We start from the raw sequence: 22,840 nt of genomic DNA on the forward strand, positions 1-22,840 counted from the left end.
CCTCTATAGACACATAGGAGTAGACTCACACTCACGAGCCTTGGTCCTCATGGGCTTGTGAATGGGTGACTGCTGTTGGAAGGACAACACAGCATGGCATAGGCAATCCAGGAGGTTCCTGGAATGCACTGATGGTGACCTCCTTTTCTAAGTGATAGAGGAGCCAAGGAAGATGGGTACTATGCTGAACCTTGTTCTCACTAAAGAGGAGGGGCTGCTGGGGAATGTGAAGCTTGAAGGCACCCCTGGCTGCAGTGACCCTGGTGCAGTTCAAAACCCTTAGGGAGGTGGAGAATGTGCACAGCAAGCTCACTACCCTCAACTTCAGGAGAACAGGCTTTGACTTCTGCAGGTATCTGCTTGGTAGGGTTCCATGGCATAAAGCCCTGGAGGGAAATGGGGCTGAAGAAAGCTGGTAAATATTCAAATATCACCTCCTGCAAGCTCCAGTGTTGCACCCTGACAAAGAGGAAGTCAGGCAAAACTTCCAGGAAACCTGCATGGATGAACAAGGACCTCCTAGAGAAACTCTAACACAAGAAGGAAGCCTACAGAGGTTGGGAGCAAGAACAGGTAGCCTCAGAGGAATACAGAGAAATTGTCTAAGCAGCCAGCTATCTGGTTAGGAAAGCTAAAACCCTGGTAGAATTAAATCTGGACAGGGATGTCAAGGGCAACAAGAAAAACTTCTATAGATGCATTGGTGATAAAGACAAGGGAAAATGTGGGCCCTCTCTAGAAGGAAAAAGGAGACCTGGTTACCCAGGACATGGAGAATGCTGAGATGTACTCAATGAGTCTGGATTGAGACCAGCCCTGAGGAGGACTTGGGGTTGTTGGTTGTCAAGAAACTCTGCATGACCTGGCAATGTACGCTTGCAGCCCAGAAAGCCAACCATATACTGGGCTGCACCAAAACAAGCATGACCAGCAGGTTGAGGGATGTGATTTCCTCCTCTACTAGGCTCTCATGCGACCTCACCTACAGCACTGCGTTCAGCTCTGGGGCCCAATATAAGAAGGACATGGACCTGTTAGAGCAAGCCTAGAGGAGGCCACGAAAATGATCAGAGGGTTGGAATACTTCTTTATAGAGACAAGATGAGAGAGTTGGGCTTGTTCAGCCTGGAGAAGAAAAGGATCTGGGGAGACCTTAGAGCAGCCTTCCAGTGCCTAAAGGGGCCTATAAGAAAGATGAAAAAGGACTTTTTTAAGAGGACATGTAGGCATAGCACAAGGGAGAATGGCTTTAAAGTGCAAGAGGATAGATTTACATTACACATTAGGAAGAAATTCTTTATTCTGAGAGTGGTGGGGCACTGGCACAGGTTGGACATGGCTTTGAGCAACCTGGTCTGATGGAAGGTGTTTCCTCCCTGTGGCAGGGGGGGTTGAACTAGATGACCTTGAATATCCTATCCAGACCAAACCATTCTATGATTCTGTGAACGTCTTCCCAAAATAATGTTCACTTTGGGAGTACTCTTGTCTTTCTAGAGAGATGTTGACCACTTAAGAGACAATCCAGACAAGAGCGATGGACATGATCACCATGTCCAGTCAAGATGTTATGGACATCATGGAGGGATTACATGGATGGATGCTGTTCAGTGTCAAGGAAGACTGTTGTGGGGTCCTAAAAGGAGTACACCTGGGTCGGAGCAATCCCAGGCACAGCTACAGGTTGGGCAGAGAAGAGATTCAGAGCAGCCCTGTGGAGAAGGACTTGGGGGTGCTGGTCGATGAGAAAATGAACATGAGCCAGCTTCAGTGTGCGCTTGCAGCCCAGAAAGCCAACCGTATCCTGGGCTGCATCAAAAGGAGCGTGACCAGCAGGTCAAAGGAGGTGATCCTGCCCCTCTACTCTGCTCTTATGAGACCTCACCTGGTGTATTGTGTGCAGTTCTGGTGTCCTCAACATAAAAAGGACATGGAACTGTTGGAACAAGTCCAGAGAAGGGCCATGAGGATGATCAGGGACTGGAGAACCTCCGGTATGAAGATAGGCTGAGAAAGTTGGGGCTGTTCAGCCTGGAGAAGAGAAGGCTTCATGGAGACCTCATAGCAGCCTTCCAGTATCTGGAGGGGGCCTATAGGAATGCTGGGGATGGACTCTTCATTAGGGACTGTAGTAACAGGACAAGGCGTAACAGGTTAAAACTTAAACAGGGGAAGTTCAGGTTGGATATAAGAAGGAAATTCTTTCCTGTTAGGGTGGTGAGGCACTGGAATGGGTTGCCCAGGGAGGTTGTGAATGTTCCATCCCTGGCAGTGTTCAAGGCCAGGTTGGACAAGGCCTTGGGTGATATGATTCAGCGTAAGGTGTCCCTGCCCACAGGAGGGGGTTGGAACTAGATAATCTTAAGGTCCTTTTCAACCCTAACGATTCTATGATTCTATGTAAAAGGATGGAGCTGAATGGAAGGAATAAGTTTCATTTTGTGTAAGATGAAATGGGATGAAATGGTTGTTAGGAAAAATTGGACATTAGGAAAAAAAAAAGAGTTTTCTGGTAATTCATTGTCCTGGGTTCAGCAGTAGCAGTCATTTTTTTCTCCTTAGTAGCTGATGCAGTGCTAGAAGTCCTAGAACAGATTGTCACCTTTGTGGCTGGAGGGTTTTAAAAACAGGAATAACACAACATATAGCTGATTCTGTTTTGGAGCGAGAAGTCCTGTGGACAGTCTTCCCAGTCATACAATTCCACAACTGCTCTGCTAATGACAACCATCCCTCTTCTGTAAATATTTGGGAAGGGATGAAATCACTGTGGTATTGCAGTTGTTTTAGGACATTACATCAGGAATTTCTGCTACAACTGGCATGGCTGTCAATATCAAAGTGAGTTAGAAAGTACTTTCGGCAGGCAGTTTGATCCAGCTCAGGCCTGGAACAAACACTGCAAAACAATAGGTTTTTCCTGCTGTTCTGAAACACCTCACTGTATATTTGCAGATAATTAGTCTGTCTGTTCGCATCTTTCATGTACTGTGTTGGTGGAACTTGTGAGCTGTACAACTAAATGATTAGAAAACTGTTTAGCTCAGTCCTGGTGTACTGAGTTTTACTGTGGGCTAAATCACATTCTTTTGTTATTACAGTCAAACTGCTCATACTCCTTTTAAATTCCTTTACTTGGATTTTGATTCTCAATACTCCATATTAAAGCTCTTTATCCATACCTACACGCTTTCTCTTTTGCAGTTCCCGTGGAGATTTGCATAGCAAAGGAGATATCTGTGTTTCTCCTGACCTCATCAATATTCTGGTGCACAGCATGCACTTATATGATAGTTTATTCCGGGATGATGAACAGATGCAAAAGTGTCTTCAATTGTCTTTGGAAATTAGCAATGGTCAATACATCCTGCAAACACAATGCTGGATGCTGTGGTGCATGCAAAACATGCATGGCAAGCAGAGCACATAGCCTTTTCCTGCCTCTAACACACTTCATTTAATTTTAATAGTAGAAGGAGATGTGGTATCTTTTGAACATAGATATCCTTGTGGGCTAATGTTAAGGCTTGGACAATAAGAGTTTTGCATAGGAGAATTTGGCTTAACCTGTCAGTCTTCCAGAGATTAACAACTTCATCAGCTACTGTTGATATTGACAGTCAGTTGCTAGGCTACATGTTTACTGCTAAATGAATAGGCGACTTGGGGCCAGTGTGAATATTCAACAGATTGGCAAATAAGTAAAACGTGCTGTGACTTGATTTGTTAATTATAGTCAAAATAAATGGCTGTATTGATGACTATGATTTTACACAGCATTAGTCCTCTGAAAACAGCAATTAAGTCTGCCATGTAAACATATATCTTGCCTGTGACAAAAAAAAAAACAACCAAAAAACCCCTCAAAAAAACTTAAACAACTGAATACACCACTCCAAGCCATTTCAGTAGGAGTCCTGAAGTGCTTACATTAGTTAAATTATGTCCTTGGGTGTTTTTACACCTCTGACTGAAGCACAACATTCAGGCGGGGTCTGGATTTTGAAAAGCTTTCTGGTTTGCTGCATGTAGTGCTACTTCTGGTCAGAGTTTATCAAAAGGAGCATGATCACACTCGAGGGAGAAAACCCAAGTAGCTGGATTTCAGGAGGATGCTTTTTTTCTAACATTTTTTCCTGTTGTGAGAAAGCTGAGCATGAATTTATTACTCTGTATGCTCTTTTCAGCAGACCTTGTGAAAGAGTTCTCACATGTATACTGTATTGCTGCATTCCAGTTTGTCAGCTGTGTTAACTAGAATTCACTTCTCTGGATCCATACTCTTTTCTTCTTACATTTTAAACTCTCAGTGTATTGATTTTCCCATTCTGTGTTTCAAGACTTGCATACACTGGCAGGTGCACTGAGCATTCAGCATCATTCATTGTTCAGTGTTGCATATGTATAGGCAATGACACTGTTCTGGGATCTACGGTGCCTTTTGATTGAAGCTTGGAAAATACATATTCTGTTCTCATCTCTGTTGTCAACGTCTGATGTGGCACTGGTCAAGCCTCTCTTCCAAGCTCTGACTCAGTTTTGCTATCTGTAATATATAGTTGTTGTTTTTTTTCCTCCATAAATTACTGCCAACCTAAAGAGCATTGAAGTTGCCAAATATGCCCCAAGTTTCACAACATGGAAAGAGAGGTTGTTTTAGTCTTGAGAAAAGCAAATGTGTTTTTTCTTAGAAAAGCACAACTTTCCCTGAATAAGCCTGTGTTACCAATGCATGTTTAGCTTTGGGTTGAGTTTGGGCCAGTAATTATTTTTTCCCCCGAAGAGTGAAAGAAAGGACCTCCCTTGTTTCAGGCCTTTTTTTTTGTCCTGATGAACATCTGTCCTTCTTTGTAATCTCTTGAGTAGCTGTCTCCTGTGGTTTCACTGAGACACTCCCAAGATTAAAGCTGCAAAAGCAAAGCCATACTGACCCATGCTGATCACAGTTGGTCTAAGGCAGGCAGGTACCAAATGCTAGAGCAGAGAAGGAGTTTTGATTTTTCCTTTAATGTGCTGCTGAAAGAGAAACCACCCAGTGCAGATGCTTGGCAGACAGAAACTTGGAAAAAATCAGAAGGGATATGAGTAAACTAGAAATGGAGTAGGATTGGGGAAAAACTGGGACTGGAGATTGAACTGGTTAGCTGTAAGGCAGCAAATAAGAAACTCTTGATAACAGAAAGAGCTCCAAAATGAAGAAATAGCTGGGAGAGAGATGGGTACACTGAGATCTATTTGATGAAAGAAAAAAAAAGATCAGATTGAAGAAGAAAACAAGGAGGCTGATAATCAGCTGCAAATATTGGTTAGCAGCTTTATCTTTGCTTAAGGATAAGAGATCAATGCTCTCTGATAGCACATTGTCATACATCTGCATGACATTCATCACCTTGTGACACCAGTGCATGTTATGCAAAAAAAGCATGCAAAAAAGTCCCACAAAGTCTCCCCATAACCTAATTGCAGGGTCTAGGATCTAAGCTGACTGTTACAATGAAGGAGCAATGGAAATGTGACAGCTCTGTGAAATCTTCGGTGCTCCTCAATGATTAAAAAAACAGTAATAGTTGCCAGGGAAAGCATTGAGGACAACAAAAAGAACATCAAGGATCACCTTGAATGCACTTCTCATTTTGAACCTTTCACTTCTGAACATTTCTGTAGGACAGGAAGCTAAAAATTTCAAAAGAGGACAAGGATGTTCCAAATCATTGAATGTCTTCACAAAGTGGGTGGTAGACCAGTGGAACTCACTGCCAAAGTGCATTATGGATGTGACTTATTTACACATTTAAGTTTGTGAAAGACAAAATCAATGAGAATTACTAATTGCATGTAAATTATGTATGGGTCAGCAAGTCTCAGAGCTGAAAACAGTTGGAAGCTGAGAGGGTATGAGTGGGAAATAGCATAAACAGGATTGCTCTGTTCCTCATCTCTAGCATCTGATTATGGCCACTACTGCAGACAAAACCACTCCTTATACATGGGGTTTGTCCTGGGCATTCTTTCCTACTTGTGTTTTCATTGCCTGTGCTATAGTTCATCTTCTGACTCGGAGAGGTATTTTGAGGGGTTTGTCTCCCAAGGGCTACATTTACCCATTTGGGTTTATGTCATACGTTATGTCATAAGTACTGAGATCCTCTTCTTGGGAAGCTGACAAATCTTCTTTCAGTGAATGAAGTAGGAGCATTTATGCTTCTGAAAATCATGGAAAAAGGGTAGATGACAGTTTCCCCAGTGATTATTAACTTTAATGATGCACTTGACCAGGCATCAGAAGACTAATTTAATAACCAGTGTGATTATGAAACCATGCATTGCTGGTTTTCTAGTTATCTTCAGATTCCCACAAAGAGAACCATTTTGTGAAAGCTTCTTCTATGCTGACCAGAAACTGCCTTGCAGACCCAGAGTGGGGAAAATGTTTTGCTGTGGCATCTTCTTGTGGAGGGAGGAATAAATGCCTTCAAGAAATTTGCACTTTTTTCTTTCTCAGTAGTCTGCCTTCTTTCCAAGTTTTGTGTGCAGTTGTACCTGCCTCCAACCACTAATAATGAGTGAATAGCATGAAGAAGCTCAAGGTGCAGGTAGCAGAAGCAATTGCAAGAGCCCTTTTCAAGTCTGGAAATGTTAACTTTATACTGGCTGACTACTGGGATAGTTTCTCTTATCAACTCCGTGGTTTTGCACATCTGAAAAATATGCTGGTAGTCCTGAAAAAAAGAAAGTCTTTCCACAGCTGGTGCATATCTATGCGTGGGGGCAACTGGCAAGCTCTTGGCAGCTTCTCATTGTCCAAGGAAATCTTTCTCCCTTCCTTGCTGGTTTTGCCCTAGGTAAATTACCTCTTTTTGAAATAAACTCTTAGCTTTCTTTTGAGAGAGTTTCAGACTAGCAGCCTTAAGCTAATTACAAGCCATTTGTAAATGTATCAGTTCTTGTTCCAGCACTTTAGCATGCACCAGGATATCATCTAGGTATAACAAACAGGCTGAGAGAGGCATGCCATGTAATACCCTCTCCGTTAGACTTTTAAATGTAGCTGATGTATTTCACTAGTCAAAAGCCATTATTTTAAATTGCCACAGTCCTTGTCCTAATGTGAAAGCTTTTTTCTCCTCCCGGATCCACTTCCACTTGCCAATAGCTACACTTTTAAGATTCAGGGTAGTAAACCAGACAAAGCTTTCACCAGAATCTAGGATACTGCTTACAGTAGTAGAAAAGCACACACTAGATGACTTGTGTTGTTTTCTATAATCTGATGCTGTCGTCTTTTTTCCTTAACTGGACTCAGTTGGCAGTCTGGTTGAAGGGTCTGTTCTATGTTCCTGACATGTTTCTTCCATGGCATATAAGACTTCTTTACTGTTTCCCTGCTGAAAAGAAAAATGCTGTTTAGTTTAGGTAACCCATTTCACCAGCATCACTCTTACGTAGAAGCAGTAAAGTACAATTTACGTATTTGTCAGAGAGAGAAAGTAATTTCTAACCAAACAGTCTCAAAACCATTTTCTTGCTTCTCTTTGAATGTTTGGTAGGGTGTCAGATTAAAAGCTAATAAATTTCATAAGCGTTCATATGCTACCCCTAATCTTCCTATAGTTTGTATTAATTTATCAGGTCCACATTTTACCACCCTGGTCCCACTTTCCTCATCTCCTTCTGACTATTGTCAGAAGCATTCAGCAAATAGATAGAGATTGACTCTTATTTCAGATCCAGAACAACATCAGCAGCCACAAGTTCCAGAGATAGGGGGTCTCAAAGCAAGTTTAGAACACTCTTCATCTTTCATTTGCTGGAAAGCTGACACTGCCTCGAATTTCTAGTGGTGTTTCTGCCCCTAAAGGAGGGACTTGGCCACTGCAAAAGAGATCTGTGCTGTTGAATCACCTATTCCCCTGCCTTTCTTCTCAGTGTCCTAACTAAATTCTGACTCAGTCTTCATGATTGTTGTGCATTTCACATAATTTCTTACTACACTCAAAATAGCCGCCTTTTTTTTTTTTTTTTACCTTTTTATTATTAATTTATTTAATTAACTAACTATTTAGCTCCCTGCAGAGCCTACTGGTAGGCAGGTTCCACCTGCTGGTGTGTGAGCCTTCTGATTTGTTTCATCTTGGTGCCCCGCTCCTCCCTGCACTGCATCTTGGTGTCCGGCTTCTGGTTTGGAATACACAATGCTCTTTTCTTACTATCCCTGTATTTGTATAAAAGCATTTTTTCCTCCAGGATCAATAATGACCTCAACTGCGTTTCTTCATTTTTGCCAATTTCTTTTGATTATAAACTTAGATTGATCGTCCCTCCTTCCACAAAGCAAAATAATAACATGAACCGTATTAGAATTGCCAAGCTGAATTTGAGATAGAGAGCTACACTTTAGAGATCTTGGCAAATTGTTAGCATCTTCTTCTGTTTTTCACAGCTGTTTCCTATTGTGGTATGCAGCTGTGAAAAAAGTTCAGGATCTGTAGTAAATTCTACAGTCAGTACAATATCTTTTTGTCTTTTGCTGATCTTTATTTCTGGCTCTTACCTGGGTGTCTGTAAACTGGTTTGTAGCCAATTTGCCCTTGAGGTCCTTACTGATATTTGAGTATATCAGGGAAAGGATTTGTTCCCACCCAATTCAAATGGAGGTGGGTTGTTTCTTTTATTTTATTTTGGTTTTTTTTTCTCCCTTTCTTTGAGAGCATCACAGTTGTTGATACTGATTCATTTTCATTCTGTAGGACACTTTTCAGTTCTCTGAGCCCTTTATGCAGTTTATCAGATAGCAACCTTCAGGTTGGTCAAAGCTTTTGTAGACCTTTCCAATGTTATTTCAAACCACAACTGTTGCAGCTGCGCCTCCTAGTCTCTTTGGGCATTTTGCCACTGGCTTTCTAATAAGGGTTATTCTTTACCAGAACGTTTTCGGGTGGTGTTTTAACTCCTCCTGTTCTTTACATGTTTGAACGGTGTACTGCCTTTTGTTCTGCCCTGATACAGGAGAGATACCAGCTCACGGGGTTTGTTCCTGGAAACCAGAACGTGGGGGTTTTCTGTCTTTAACCCTGTTACAGGTAGCCCAGAGTTTGAAGAAGAGCAATTGATGATTGATTCATTTATCTTTGATGCAATCCTGTTTATTTACAAAGTCCTGGTTTCTGTATCTGTAAGTAGAGTCAAACAGGCGATAATTCCCTTGCTTGCAATTCCTAGTCTATTTCAGTCAACACTTGGCTCAATAGCTTCCGTAAGATTTATCTAAAAGTCATGCTGTTGATGCTTTTGTGGCTCTTTTTGATGCTTCCTTTTGGCTTTTGATTGGAGATTCTCCTGCAAACATCCAAAACAACCATTCTGCTACCAATCAAGGTCCTAAACGTCTAGGCTCCAGGGCTTATTTTCATTCCAGACTTCCCATATGTTTATGCTTTGGTTGTTCTTCCATTGTTTTGATTATTTTGCTCCATAAATGAGCTTAATGTTTATTTGTATTTAGTACAAATGAAAAACAGTTCTTTTACTCAATGATTTCAGCAAGTTTTGGTCAATCCCACTGTGATGCTTTCTTACAGGTGTATGGATGAAGGCTACTGAGGTGCATACGCACACTGCAGGAACAGGTGGGCAGCAGCTGTATGGCATTTAGGTTGAATTCTTGGGTGAACGTAACTGAAGTTCTCAAGTGGCCCTCTAATTACTGGTTGACCCTTCATCTGTTTCCAAAAGTGCTGATGGTGAGATCTGTTTGGAGAACATTATATTTCTTAAATGAAAAATTTAGAGGTAGTTTTTTTGTTTTTTATTTTCCCCTGTAAATCATTCATGCTCTGCAGGAGCAAAAAGACTTCTAGTTTTTTGGTGTTTTTATTAAAAGTTATTAATTTAGGAAAACTTCAGGATTCTTTCTTCCCTTTTCTTTGATATTGAATAGGTGTGGAAAAGAGAAATAAAGTGGATTTTATTTAATGAATAATTTATGCAAAAAGAATTTTGGAAAAAATTTTCACTTCTAATTGAAGACATTGCATCAGACCACTGTTCCGTCTTAAGACAACACTGAAGTCAAACTCCAAATTCCTTTCCAACAAATATGTGTATTTTACTCCTAGCAAAACTGCTAATATCTGAATTCTTAAAAATGCTTATGCAAAAAGTGGAGTGAGACATGAGGCATGGCATAGTCCAGTGCTGCTATTTCCCTCTGGAATATGGCCATTGTGTAACTGCATCAGCCTCTCACACAGGTAACCAGAGAACAGGTCTCAGTATCTGTAGTATAGATTTGGAGATGCTGTATGGTGGCTAATAACTACCATTTTTATAGATGCTAGTTCCTTCCTGACTAAAGGGAAAGGTTTAATGTTCCAGCTGTAATATTTAGCTGAGTAAATTTAGTCGTTAACCTGTGCTCTAATACCTGATCGAACTCACCTTGTGGACCCAGAGTCCCTGGAGTTAGAAATGACTAACCCACTGAGTTACTGTGTTGGTGTTATAATAATAATAAAAGCGAGCTATATAATTGGCACAGGTGCTAGAAGTGCTAAGATGATCAGGGTTGAGACCAGGATGCTGTTCTGAGCTTTTTCACGAACTCCAAGCATGAAGTAGAGGATGGAAGCGGCTGTGACCCAGTGTCAGCAGCCAGAGACCTGAAAGAGCAAGTTTGATAGGTAAAAGTGTGGGGTTATAAATTCCTGGCTTCCTGTGAGTTGTCCATTTCCTCACCACCTTCTCCAGCTTTCATGCTTGCCGGAAGGGAACTTTACTTATCAAGAATACCCCTGGAAATCATCCTGGTTTTCTGTGTTTCTGGGTGAAGAGCAGAGGGGCTCAAACCAGGGTAATTGGAGCTTTTGGGCTCAACGGAGAACCACAGCAAGCACTGCCTTGCTCATGCCAGCACAAAATGCCACATTGCACAGAATACAGCGTCTAATTCCATCAATTTCTTGTTCGACACAGGAAAACAGAGCGTGATTAAAGAAATTGTGTCTTAACTGACTGCTCCATATTGTCATGCCAGAAACAATTAGCTTAACTAGAAAGTTAATTTAATTGCAAATGTGGATGGGCAAACTGTGCCAGCCACTTCATTATCATTATTCTATGTTATTCTAATGCTTAGCGCTGTTTAATACGTTCTTATGGTATATGGTGGTGTAATTAAAAGATTGTCTCTGCAGAGGTTAAGGTTGCTGCTGAAAATAACCTCCAGTCTCAGTTTTACATGTCTTTATCTGTGAGGTTTAAATACATGCTTTAAAAACATTTTAATAGAATTTTCTGGCTTGTTTTTTACTTCAATGTATGAAAAAGAACAAAAGCATAAGGACTGCCAGAGACATATGTAGCAGCAAGAATTGACCACAGACATTTTGTAGTAAAAATATTCTGTGTTTTTCTAAAGGAAGAGATTTTTTCTCTGTTCATTTTTTCATGCATTTTGAGATATCACATTTAATTTCTGTTATTTTTACAAACAGCAAAAAAATTGCCTCATAAGACTGAACACAAGGGTAAACATTCAAATCTGGTGAATAAAATGAGAACAAATAATTTTTCTACTTCCTGGCACAGAAACACATAGGAATGAACTCTTGTAATGGTCAGTTTTTAGGAATGATTTCCTTTGGGGAGAAGAACCATGTGAGGAAAAAATATAAAATTTGATTGGAAAATGTGCAAATTGTGATTGGGGTCTTTTTTTCCCTCATGAATTTCCTCCCCAATTACAATGAATGACTTTGCTACTAATTCAGCCACATTTTATCCATGGACAAAATAGTTATTACTATTATTTTACCTTACCATATTTAATCTTACTTTACTGTATCCCATAATATCTTGGTACCTGGATTTCCCTGCTAGTTTCAGATTTTTATTATATTTGAAAACTGCTTGCAATAAATACATTGCACTGGCAGAATTTGTTGCTGTACTCTGAATAGCTGGCTGAATCAAAGATCCATCCTTGTCCTTCCTTGGACTGGTAATAATTTTCACATAGTCTGCTTTTTAAGAAGTATTTTGTGAAGAAAAAAACTTGCCTGCTACACGAGGCTTCATCATGGTGGTTCTAATGCATAATATTGAAGAATTTATGTGGTTTTTATGTTCCTCATTAAAACAAAGAGAAGGAAAAAAAACCCCACAACCTCAAACCCCAATGAAAATTTGGATCAAATTTTGAAATTAAATGACCCAGCCTTTGGCAGACACCCCTGTCTGAAAATCTCTGCTTAAGAAAGGGAGTGTTACCAAGCTTCAGTGATGGAAAAAAATAATAATAAAATGATACTTGCTTTTGCAAGTTTTTTTTTGTTTTTTTTTTTCTTCATGCTGCTGTTACAAAACACATCTTAGGCCACCTGCTTCAGAGCATCAACTCATGTTTGCTGTCAAGCTGCCCTACCTGTGTTTTCTAGGGTTTTGGTGATAGTTGTTTCTTACAGGGCACTAAGCCTTTGCTTGTTGCAGTGTATGGTATTAGCTGACAGAATATCTTGGACTAAACAGGCCACTCATCTGATCCAAGATGTCATTTCTCACGTTCCCATAGAAACATAGATTAATCAGTCATTCCTGATGCATTTCTTGTACAATATTGTCATTTTGATGCTCTTTTGCTGCTAGTTTTGAAGACAGCTTCAGATTCATTTGAGGAAATTGAGCCAACTTTGTGCTGCTTTTTTAGCAGCAGGTACTTTGCCTGTAATGAGGAAAATCTCATTTTGCAGAATTCTTGCAAGGTAAAGAAAACATAGCTTCATATCCTTAATGAGAGCATTCTTATTCAAGAGCGCTTGACTGTAAAGAGTGCTATCCACAATGGTTAGTGTGGAGAGGAAACCTTAAGTAGAACATGCTATTGTGGCCTTTGAGCGGTTCCCATCTCCTCTATTCAGAAAGCAGAGTTAACTGAGGATAGCAAGAACAAACTGTACATGCGCTTGAGAAAAAGAACTTGACTTGGCAAGTTGGCATAAATGTAACACAATATATTACCACTTTCTGCTGGGCTTATTCTCTTACTGTCATTGACCAGATCTGTTCAACTGCTGCCATTTTCGGTTGCAAGTAGAAGAAATCCCAAGTCCACCCCCCGATCCCTCTTTTACTTTCCAAGAAAGTCAGTTTATGTAATCGATACCAGGTCTGTCTAGGAAGCTGTTCTGAAATTTAGGGGGGTGGTGCAGGGGGAACAGTGAGGGCTGAAGGATGAAGAAGGAACAAACATTAGACCTGACAAAGCTTGAAATATAAAACAAAAAAGCATCTGCGAGGCATAATAAAACAAAGTGTATATACGTGTTGTTCTCACAGAGTATTTGGCTGAGCCCAGGCAACGGGAAAGCATGCATAGCTAACACTCCTGACTGTGTGAAACCCTTTGTATACTCCAGAGTCTCTGCAAGAGACCTTGATTACAGAGTTTGGCATGATACCCAATACATTTTTTGGAATGGTTTCTTGTCCATCACTGACACTCGTAATGAGAAATTTATACACCATCCAAAGCGGATAAATTAATTTCAAACACTTTTGACTCGGGTCAACAATGGCTATTGGCAGTGCCTATTATTTAACTTTTATTAACAAAAAAAAAAAAAAGAAAGAAAAAAAAAGAGGAAAAATTACTCTTCTTCATGGTGATAGCATGGTAAAGACCCTGAGTATAGTAGAGATAGAATCTTGGCAAGCACATATATAGGTCAGGATGGAGTATTTCACTTTTCAATGTAAATGCAAGTAATTTTCTTCAGTATGAACAATTTAATAAATTCCCAGGATGGATTTCATTAAGAAATTTGCATATTGGCTCGTGTAAATTTTTCTGAAAATCAGCTGGCAAAAATAATTTGGTTTTACTTGTACTTTTCCAATCCAGTTAACAGTCAAGGAATGAAGTATGAATTATCTATCCCTTTGAGAACTCCATTTAAAACTCAGATGCTCAAGTTAGCCTTTTAAAGATGATAACTGTGCATATTCTCATGCAGATATGCACACCAGAAATGGGGAAAAGCATTAAAACACACCTACACACAAAAACCTGTGGACTGGAAGCAAACAAGAAAATTGCTGCATCTTCTTGGGAGATACTGAAATTATGGGGACATACAGATAAATTGCTAGTAAATTCCCATTATATGCAGCCTGAATTAGATAATTTACTATGTTCTCTAATTCAGTGTAAGTTCTGGGCGTTTGGTTGATCTTTGACTTTTTCTCTGTGTTTTATTTTGTACATGTAAGGCATAAGGATTTATTGAAGACAAAACCCTATTTATATACCCGAGTTATCCAAATGCAAGAAATTCTGCCAGCTTTTTAAATATAGCTAGAGAGCTTTGTGTAAATAAATTATCTAGGTTTTCAGAGCTATCTGATAATGGAAATACACAACACTAATAATACTAAAAGGTGAAAAATAAAATTTTAAGGAAATATAAAACATGGCAAGTAATTGGTGGGGAGTGTGGACACAGGCAGTAGTGCACAGGCCCTTTTATTTTGTTGTATTTAAATTAGCTTCTTTGTGCAGGAACTGTTTGTGGTTTTCATTTATTTTTGTACTTTAAATTTAAGCTGTGTTGCAATAGGAATGACAAAAATGGTATATGTGATTTTTCTGAAAACTACTTCAGAGACTTTTTGCTAAAAAGGCAAATTTCCCTTTTATATTCCCTTCTTACCTCCCTGCTTCCTTTGTGCAAGTAGGATTTTCAGAGGAAGGTAATAGTTGCTGTGTGCCTCGGTGGTTCGGAGGTTGGAAGGATGCTTCATGCAGCTGATACGCTGGCTGCACTGTGCATAGTGACAACTGAAATACGGATCCTGGGATGCTGTGCTGGTAAGTCCTGATGGCATCGCATGGACACCCATTATTAGGGAAGAACCAGAGCAGGTTTTCAGATGAGCTCAGACTAGATGATCTAATGGTCCCATCTGGCCTTAAAATCTGTGAGTCTATGAAAGACAGTCCTGCAGTTATAAGCATTTTAGAACTGTCAATTCCAGATTTACTTCAATGTAAGAGGCAATTGCTTCCATGCTGAAATGCTTGGTTATGTATTATGTACATGGTGTCATAAATGTTCTATAAAATAGAGAGGTGCAGTATAAGCAAAACACAGCAAAGCAGAGCAGCTTGGCATAATAAGGAGAGGTGATGTTAATATCTGTAGAAGATAGGTGTTTGTAAGAGATTTGAAAAGGGAGTAGAGTGCGTTTGGAGGAGAACAACAAAGAATACACTCCCCCAAATATAAAGGAGACTAAAGCTGCAGTGCCAAAGTATGAGAGAAAGAAGCAGGAAGAGAGAAAGGGGGAGTGAGTGAGACAGCAAGAAATTAGAAAGGGCCAAGAGCAGCAGACAGAGAAGTTGCAGGATGCAAGGGATGAACACAATTTACTTATTCACTCCCTTTCTAGAATTGTGCTTGTATGGCTGTCATTCAGTGTCTCAGCTGCTATGCCTTCTTTAACTTCCCTGCTAAAATATACTGAGGGAGAGCAATGGGAGAAATGGGTGGGAGATAAGGGAAGTGTATTTTTTGGTCCTTTTGCTTGCTAATGGAGCTGGGTTTGCATACCTGGGTGCTGGAAGAGATGTTGGAGGTATAGGTCCTGGGCCCTGGCAAGTACCTGGCAGTTCATCAGAAGGCGGCAAGCTGCTGGGTGGGAAGAGTGGGGCTGCAGGAGCTTTTCACCCTGAGCCTTAGCACCCTTGGAGAGGAGTGCTGCAGGCACAAATGTATTGCAGTCATGTGTGGTGGTATTAGAGACATTCTTATGTGGGTTTTTGGGAGGGTTGGAGCTTTTTTAGGTTTGTTCGTTGGGTTTTTCTCTGTGTTTTTTTTACATTTGAGGTGAATATTCAGCTCTTCTCCTGGCTCCTGGGTATCCCAGATATTATTTTTTTTTTTTCAGGTAATGTGGATTAATGTTAAACATGCTCAAGGGCAGCGTGAGAAGAGAAGACCTCTGCCCTGGTGCAAATGTTTGCAGCTGAGCCCTTTCCTCACAGTATTTGCCCAAACAGCTCATCAGACCTCTGTCCAAGTACAACAAGTACATGCTGGAAGTAGCTACGCTTACAGGGAGTGTATACAAAAAGTATTCTCAGGATAGAAAAAAAATGGTTTGTTGACACAGGAATTTCTCTCTATTATATTGACAATTTCAATGAACTTTTCCTGTAGGTTTCTGAGGTTCAGGATGGCTTTTTCTGAGAGAATGGGGATATTTCTTGGGTTGTCAACAGTTTTCACCTGAGACGCTGGTTTAAGTCAGTACTCCTCTAAACTCAGAAAATCTTAAGCCTTATTCCTTCAGCTAATCAAAGAAATGTGATGATTACTTGGCTGTTATCTATGACACGGTGTCTTGATTTTTTCCTACCAAAACAGTGAAATGAACAGATTTTCCATAGTCAAATATTTGTGCTGTTTATTTTGCAAAACAGTCGTTTTCTCACCAACGCCCAATTCACATCTTTCTGGTTAGTTCAAGTAACTGGGAAAGGGGCTCTGTAAGGTGTGGTATGGCAAGGATTGGATTGCAATTTTATTAAATTTTTCCCCAGAGTCAAGGAAGGAGGAAGTTGATTATCTTGTAATTGGTCTCTCTCTGGGGTGATGCACTTGTTAAATCCTTATATGTGATGGGACTATCTAGTTACACTGAACAGATTACCTGCTGATTGCTACTTCTGGGATTTACAGATAATGCTGAATGCCAAAATCTTTCTGAACTGTGAGTGGAAGAATTAATTCCCACTGCCTTCATTTACTTTCTAATGACAGCTAATACTCTATCTAGGTTTCATTGTTTCCAAGCATAGATACTACAAAATCTCTTTTGAACGAAGCAGACAGGATTTGCTGGCATTTCTGCCTTTTGCTTTGATGTGATAAGGAATTGTTTGCTTCCTAGCTGAATATCCATGACTTGCTGTTCACTCTTGATGAAGCAGCCAGGCTTCATCCTCTGAGGCACTTTCTCTTCTGTGTTTGGAGATGGGTGTTACCTCTAAGGTCAGAATTGGGTACAAATTTCTGTGGTATTTCAGGAGATGTTTATCCAGGGATTTTATCTTGGACTTTTTTTGCTACCTAGATGGTAAAGTACTTTTTCTGTTTCTGTTGGGATGTTAAACTTCCTCTGTGATATTTCTCACACTTTTTATTTTATTTTCAGTGTAAAATAACCACATGTAATAGAAAGAAGGGCTAGGCGCATTCAGACCTGATGTAAGCAGTTAAGAGCAATTATTTCCAGGAGAGTGGTGGCAGAACTGAAACTGGCCCAAAAAAATCTCTCTTATGAGCTGGCTCCCTGGCATGCCTCCTCCCCTGGCCAAAATACTGTAATCCCTATGGCTGGTTTGCTGTGCACCAAGGTGCTCCTCACTTACAGGGCTTTGGTAGTAAACAGCGAGTGGTGGGGATGAATGGGGCTAGGGGATGGGAGAGGAGGGGAAGAGGGGGCTGATGTATTCTTACCACAGGGAAGCAAAGCAGAACACAATGCTGAGTATCATTGCATAACAGATGATGCATTGTACAGCTTGTACCCTCTCCTAAAGAGCAGAGGTGGGCACGCCAAGGAAGGCTTGAGCCTGGCTCCCAGTAAGCGCCTGGCTCTGGCCTGCATCCACGGCTGCAAATAAAGATGAGTTAAGGAAGAGGCAAGGGGAATACACTGGCATCATCATAGTCCACATTACTCACAGTACCAAGATTGTTGTGAAGGTGAAACAAATCCTCAGGGTGGCCAAGAGATGGGCTTTACTTGTCTGAGAGACCTGCTCTCTCCAGCATGTCCCAGAATCATCTTTTCCCCAGACGGAAGGGTAGGGTGTCCCCTAACAGCATCTCTGCAAGGAGACAGGAGTCTGCTGCCTTTTTCTCTTAGGAACCTCAAGCATCATACTGCTTTGCAGCATCATGTCCAGGCTCTAGCAGCTATTGTGGTATTGCTGCAGGGCAGCAGGGCCAGCATGCTGCTCCAGCCTCAACACCTCAGACCACAGCTGTCTCCAGCTCAGGGTTTGCAAACATGTAGCTTCTCTTCAGCCTTTAAGCACTTACCAATGAACAGAAAATGGGTCATGAAAAAATCCCAACAAGATACAATACAGAGGGGTGTCTTTTCCCTCTTTGTGGCAGATCAAACACATTTATCTAAAGTTTTAATTTCTTTTCCTTTCACATCATAGTGAGGATCTTCAGCAGAGAACGGAACAGCCGGGTGATGTATTTTTGGGTTATAACTTGAGAACAAAAGCTCATTAGGACTCAAAGATTTTATATGGATAACACCACCCACGGTTACTTTAGATAGGGTAGAAATGTTTTTATGCTTTAGGGCACAAACTAGCTATTAAATTACTAGGGAACTACAAATATCTACTAGACATATCGATGGGAGTGCAACCAGAACGCAGAGTACTACATAAAATAATTATATACAGCGCAGCTAATATTAGATCACACGAAAGTACATGACTGTTCTATAAAAATAATTTGCATCTTTGTATTGGACACTGGGGGAGGGGGGCATTGGTTTTGTGCAAGGAGATGCTGACCTAACTGTCAAAGGTTCAAAACCCTGCAGCCTCTGCCAATATTTCTTGGTGGGGCTGCGCTGCTGGAACTGATGGAGGAGCTGTTTCCTCAACTAGCAAAAAGTCCTCCCTTTTCTGTGGTTAGCTAGGAAGTAGGGAACCCAGATGAGAATGGATGGATGATCCATCATGCTGAGAGGATCCACTGAGCAAGCATGTCCTTGACGTGTGAGCCCGAATTGGGGTCGGTGACAAGGACAACTCTGACATCATATGAGTCATGTGAGAAGGGAGGGGTGTTGCTGCCTCCTGACGGGGGGACGCATCTGTTCCACGCTAGCTCGTGAGATGTGAAGAGGTTGCAGTGCTAAGATGCACATAGGGAGAGTGGGAGTGTGCCGCTTAGCAGGGCTTTTTTGAGTTTGGGAATCTCATCGGAGCTGCCTCTCTTCTTCTCTGTGATTCCCACCCCTCAGATGCAGGTGGCTGTTGGACCAGTGCCAGTATGGCAGAGGAGCAAGAGGGTCAGGCCTTGGCATGGGACAGTGCTGTGGGAAAGTCAGTGGCAGATTTCCCACATCTGTGGGACTTCAGAGGCCTGTGTGCTGTTCCTTGGGGGCTTCCGAAGGATAATGGAAGAAAAGCTTCAAGAAGGTGTTGTAGGATGTGCTTTTATTAATTACAGCGAATGCAGATGCTGTTGGATTAGCTGCCTGATGTTCTCACTAGAAAAGGCATGCTCTGAGTTGTTAATAACTTTATCAAACTCAGAAGTCAGGGCTCTTGTATAAATGAAGTTTTCTAAGCTGTCATGTCTGTCTCTTTGTGTATCGGTGCTGTCCACTCCATAGGGAAGCTTTTCTCTGAAGGATAAAAAGGAAGTATGTAAACATGTAATTAAGACCATCAAAAGTTATGTGCACAAATGGGGTCAGTTCTAGCCATAGAGCTTGTAAATATTTCGTTTCAATATTTCTTTCACTTCTTGCCTCAGCTTTGTTCCACAGTGGCAAAGAGATAAGTCCTGTACAAACATGGTGAAACGAAAGCTCTTCCTTCAAGTATTTTAGGTGTATGGCTAAAGTTAGATGTGTGGTGTAAATGCATGTACCAGCTTCACTAGTAGTTGCAGTTAGATTTGTATTTGTTTTGTGTTAAGATTTTTAACTAAGACAAGATGATGGTCAGCATGGGGAGGTCATGAGGGTATCCGCTTGTAAATCTAACAGCAGGAGGATGCTTATGTCAATCATAAGCCAACTGTAGCTCAGTGACGGGGCGGGGGGGGGGGGCAGTTCTGTTAAAGGTTAAAAAAGTAAGGTGAAGTGTTGTCATATCACATGCTTGATACTCAAAAAGAAAAGGGAGCTGGTGAGGAAATGCAAAGAGAAAGCTCACACAGTCCAGAAAGGGACTGAAAAAAGACCATGGCGGATGTTGGTGAATCAAAGCAGAAATAGAGATATTGCCATGGACTGAAGTGGATATTAAGTAATCTATATACAGAAGGTGGTGATTTGTGTTTCTGTCTAAGAAATGACAAGGTGAAGAGGAAATGAAAAGGATAATACAGATGCTGCTGGGAATTACTGTCATAACTCTGCTATTGTGAATAACTGGTAAAACCTGAAACCTAGAACCCTCATTGCATGCACAATAAATGCTGCTTGGTTTCAAGTGCTTGACTAGTGGCTACTGTAGTCATGTGGGTGCAGAATGAAGCAGATTTGTTCATAGAAAGAAAAATCTTACTTCCCCAAGCATGGAGGATGATTCAGGGGTCCTGTGTGCACATTTAGGGAGCAGTCATGCATGTGTCCTGCCCACGTGGATTCTGCTTTGGTTAGAGCCTGAGGAGTATACTTCAGGGAGCAAAACATCAGAGGGGGAACCTGATTCTAACCAGCTGCATTCCCTGTAGTGTCTGCTTCTACTTTGCACAGACTTTGCCATAGAAAGCTCATACTTACTATTCTTTGTACATTTTATTATTTTAGTATGTCATTTTTTTCTGCCAAATTTTCCTTAGGAGTGTAATCTGGAAAAGTTTTGGGTAGAGCTGGATATACAAATCCCACAATTTATATCTTACCTAAACCATGAAGGAATTTCATGGACCAAGTGAAAAGACACATGTGCAAGGCTGGGGCTTTCTTCGAGATGAATGTCAGAGGCTTCTCACAAAAAAATGACTCAGTATTGTATAATGGAAGTCTCACTGAACTCTGTTATTGAAGCCAGCATGATAGCTACTTATACTGCACTAACACCCAGCAGCCCAGCTCGTATTGGGACCCTGTTGTTATTGGCACTTGTCATGCAGGGTGAGAAATAAAAGCTTCTCCTGATACATTGCAGACAGCATGGGATGAGCAAGAGTGCTGCTGAGATGTCCTAGTTCAAAGAGCAAGCCAGTGGGAGTGCCAAGGACTTACACCACACCTGATGACTGGGTATTTTCAATTTGTGTCTCTTAGGTTTTTGTGTTTAAGCTCATGTGTGGACCTTAATGTGGTTATTTCCCCCCACTCTGCTGCAGATGCCCTGTTGTGTACCTCTATTTACAGTAAAAAAGAGGCAAAACATGACAAGCTCAGACTTCCTCCACTTGGCTAGTGGATTTACACACATCTTCCTCCTGCCCTTCAGCTCTTTGCAGACTGCTTTGACCCATTCCGGATGAGCTGCACAAAACTTGTTTCTTAAGCATTAAGATGGATACAGTTTATTCTGATTTTCTTTGGATTTTTTTCCTTTTATAATTTTTTTTCTCAAAGGAAATCTCCTAATGACTATCGTGATGGCACTTGTAGAATTCCTTCTTCTCTGTCCCCATTTCCTCTGGTTCTGCTCACCAGATGTCTTCAGGTCCGGACCAGATACATGCAGGAAAATGCTGGGAGCACCACCTGTAAGGTGGTCACAGACCACAGTAAAATGTGAGAGGGCAATGAAGGGCTTTGTACTTGCTTCTCCTTTTGTGTAGCTGTCATACAAATAATCTTGAGAATTTTGGTACATTTCAGTCCTTTAAGGAACCCCAAAATAACCCCCAGAAAAATATAGCTTCTGCTTTAGTGGCTCTCCCAGTGATGATTTTCTTATTAATCTCCCTAGCAATACTTATAAAAATGCTTGACTGTGTTACGCAGATTGTCTGATGTGATCACTAGCAATTATGCTAATCACAGTCTTCTCACAGTTCTTTCCCATCTGTTTTATCCACCTATGGATACTTACAGTGATATAAATGATAAAAGATGCTCCAATCACATCATGCTTTAATGTGCTGGTCAGTGTATGATCAAAGAATATACAGATAGACACTAGGCAGGGGGTGAGGCGTGAGGGGAAGGAAGTTGGAGTATTCCATTTTTTTTACGGAAGGGTAATGGACACACAAGACTCCTAGAGATGCCTGTGGCAGAGTTGTGGCTTGATTTCAGGCCTATGGAAAACCTTTGCTCTATGAAGCCACATAGGCTAAGCACCACTTGGGGGAGAAAAGGAAAAAAAATGACCTCTTCTGCCATTTAATGGAACTGGAGGAAGAGGAATGTGAGAGCAAGGAGCAGATTTTGTTTGTCTGCCCTGTTGGTGTTGTTAGCTGTGGGTGGGAACACAATAAAACATTGTTTTCTTTGCTATGTGGCTGAAGAACTGCAGTTTTCCAAGTGCAGCTTGGTTAGTGAAAGCACACAGTATTCGAAATGCCAACCTTGAACACAGAGGCCGTGCAGCTGGCACCTACCACTGAAAGCAAAGGGAAAAAAGATCCCTTCTTCTGTAGGTGAGATATTTATAATGGCAGGGGCTCATCTCAGTGTTCCTCTGTGTTACTGCATATTTTTTGCAGCCCAGTTACGGTGCTGCCTTTCAACACCTGGGAACTAAACACTGGAGAGAGCAGAATAGCCAACATGGTGCGTGGCTCTGATTTGTCTAAAATTGGTACCGTCAAGGCAGTAAAGCCTTTCTCGGGAAGGAGGCTGGAGACCCCATGTTTGCATTAGAGCAAGAAACTTCATTCTGGTGAGAGCTGTATCCCTGACTGCTGGCATAGGTAGAAGTTTGGGCATGCAGAGACTGAGGATGGGGTGACATGATGTGATTAGATAAGGGATTACCATAGTTAATGGTGATGAAGCAGCTTCTCTCAGAGGCTCCTGGTAGCTGAAGTGGGATCTGTTTCCACACTTTGATGCCTCTCTAACCCCTGATGCTGAACAACAAGTAATGAAAGAGGTCTCAAAGAAGCAC

At 41.2% G+C, this 22,840-nt stretch overlaps 2 protein-coding genes and 1 long non-coding RNA gene across 3 annotated transcripts in view; all 3 read left to right on the top strand.

Moving 5' to 3' along the window:
• Positions 1-17,698, top strand: part of LOC133274738 (uncharacterized) — a 101,519-nt gene extending 83,821 nt beyond the window's left edge. The window contains exons 2-4 of the long non-coding RNA XR_009745265.1: positions 14,010-14,144; positions 14,731-14,863; positions 15,943-17,698. This is a non-coding gene — a long non-coding RNA (uncharacterized LOC133274738). The remainder of the gene's footprint in view (positions 1-14,009; positions 14,145-14,730; positions 14,864-15,942) is intronic.
• The window catches only part of EPB41L5 (erythrocyte membrane protein band 4.1 like 5), a 465,429-nt gene that overhangs the window by 260,340 nt on the left and 182,249 nt on the right, over positions 1-22,840 (top strand). The window lies entirely within an intron of this gene.
• The window catches only part of RALB (RAS like proto-oncogene B), a 410,529-nt gene that overhangs the window by 123,077 nt on the left and 264,612 nt on the right, over positions 1-22,840 (top strand). The window lies entirely within an intron of this gene.

The sequence above is a fragment of the Pezoporus flaviventris genome, unplaced genomic scaffold (assembly GCF_033815535.1).
Source record: "Pezoporus flaviventris isolate CSIRO_AGI_PZ_B2104156 unplaced genomic scaffold, CSIRO_AGI_Pfla_v1 ptg000001l, whole genome shotgun sequence".
NCBI lineage: Eukaryota > Metazoa > Chordata > Aves > Psittaciformes > Psittacidae > Pezoporus > Pezoporus flaviventris.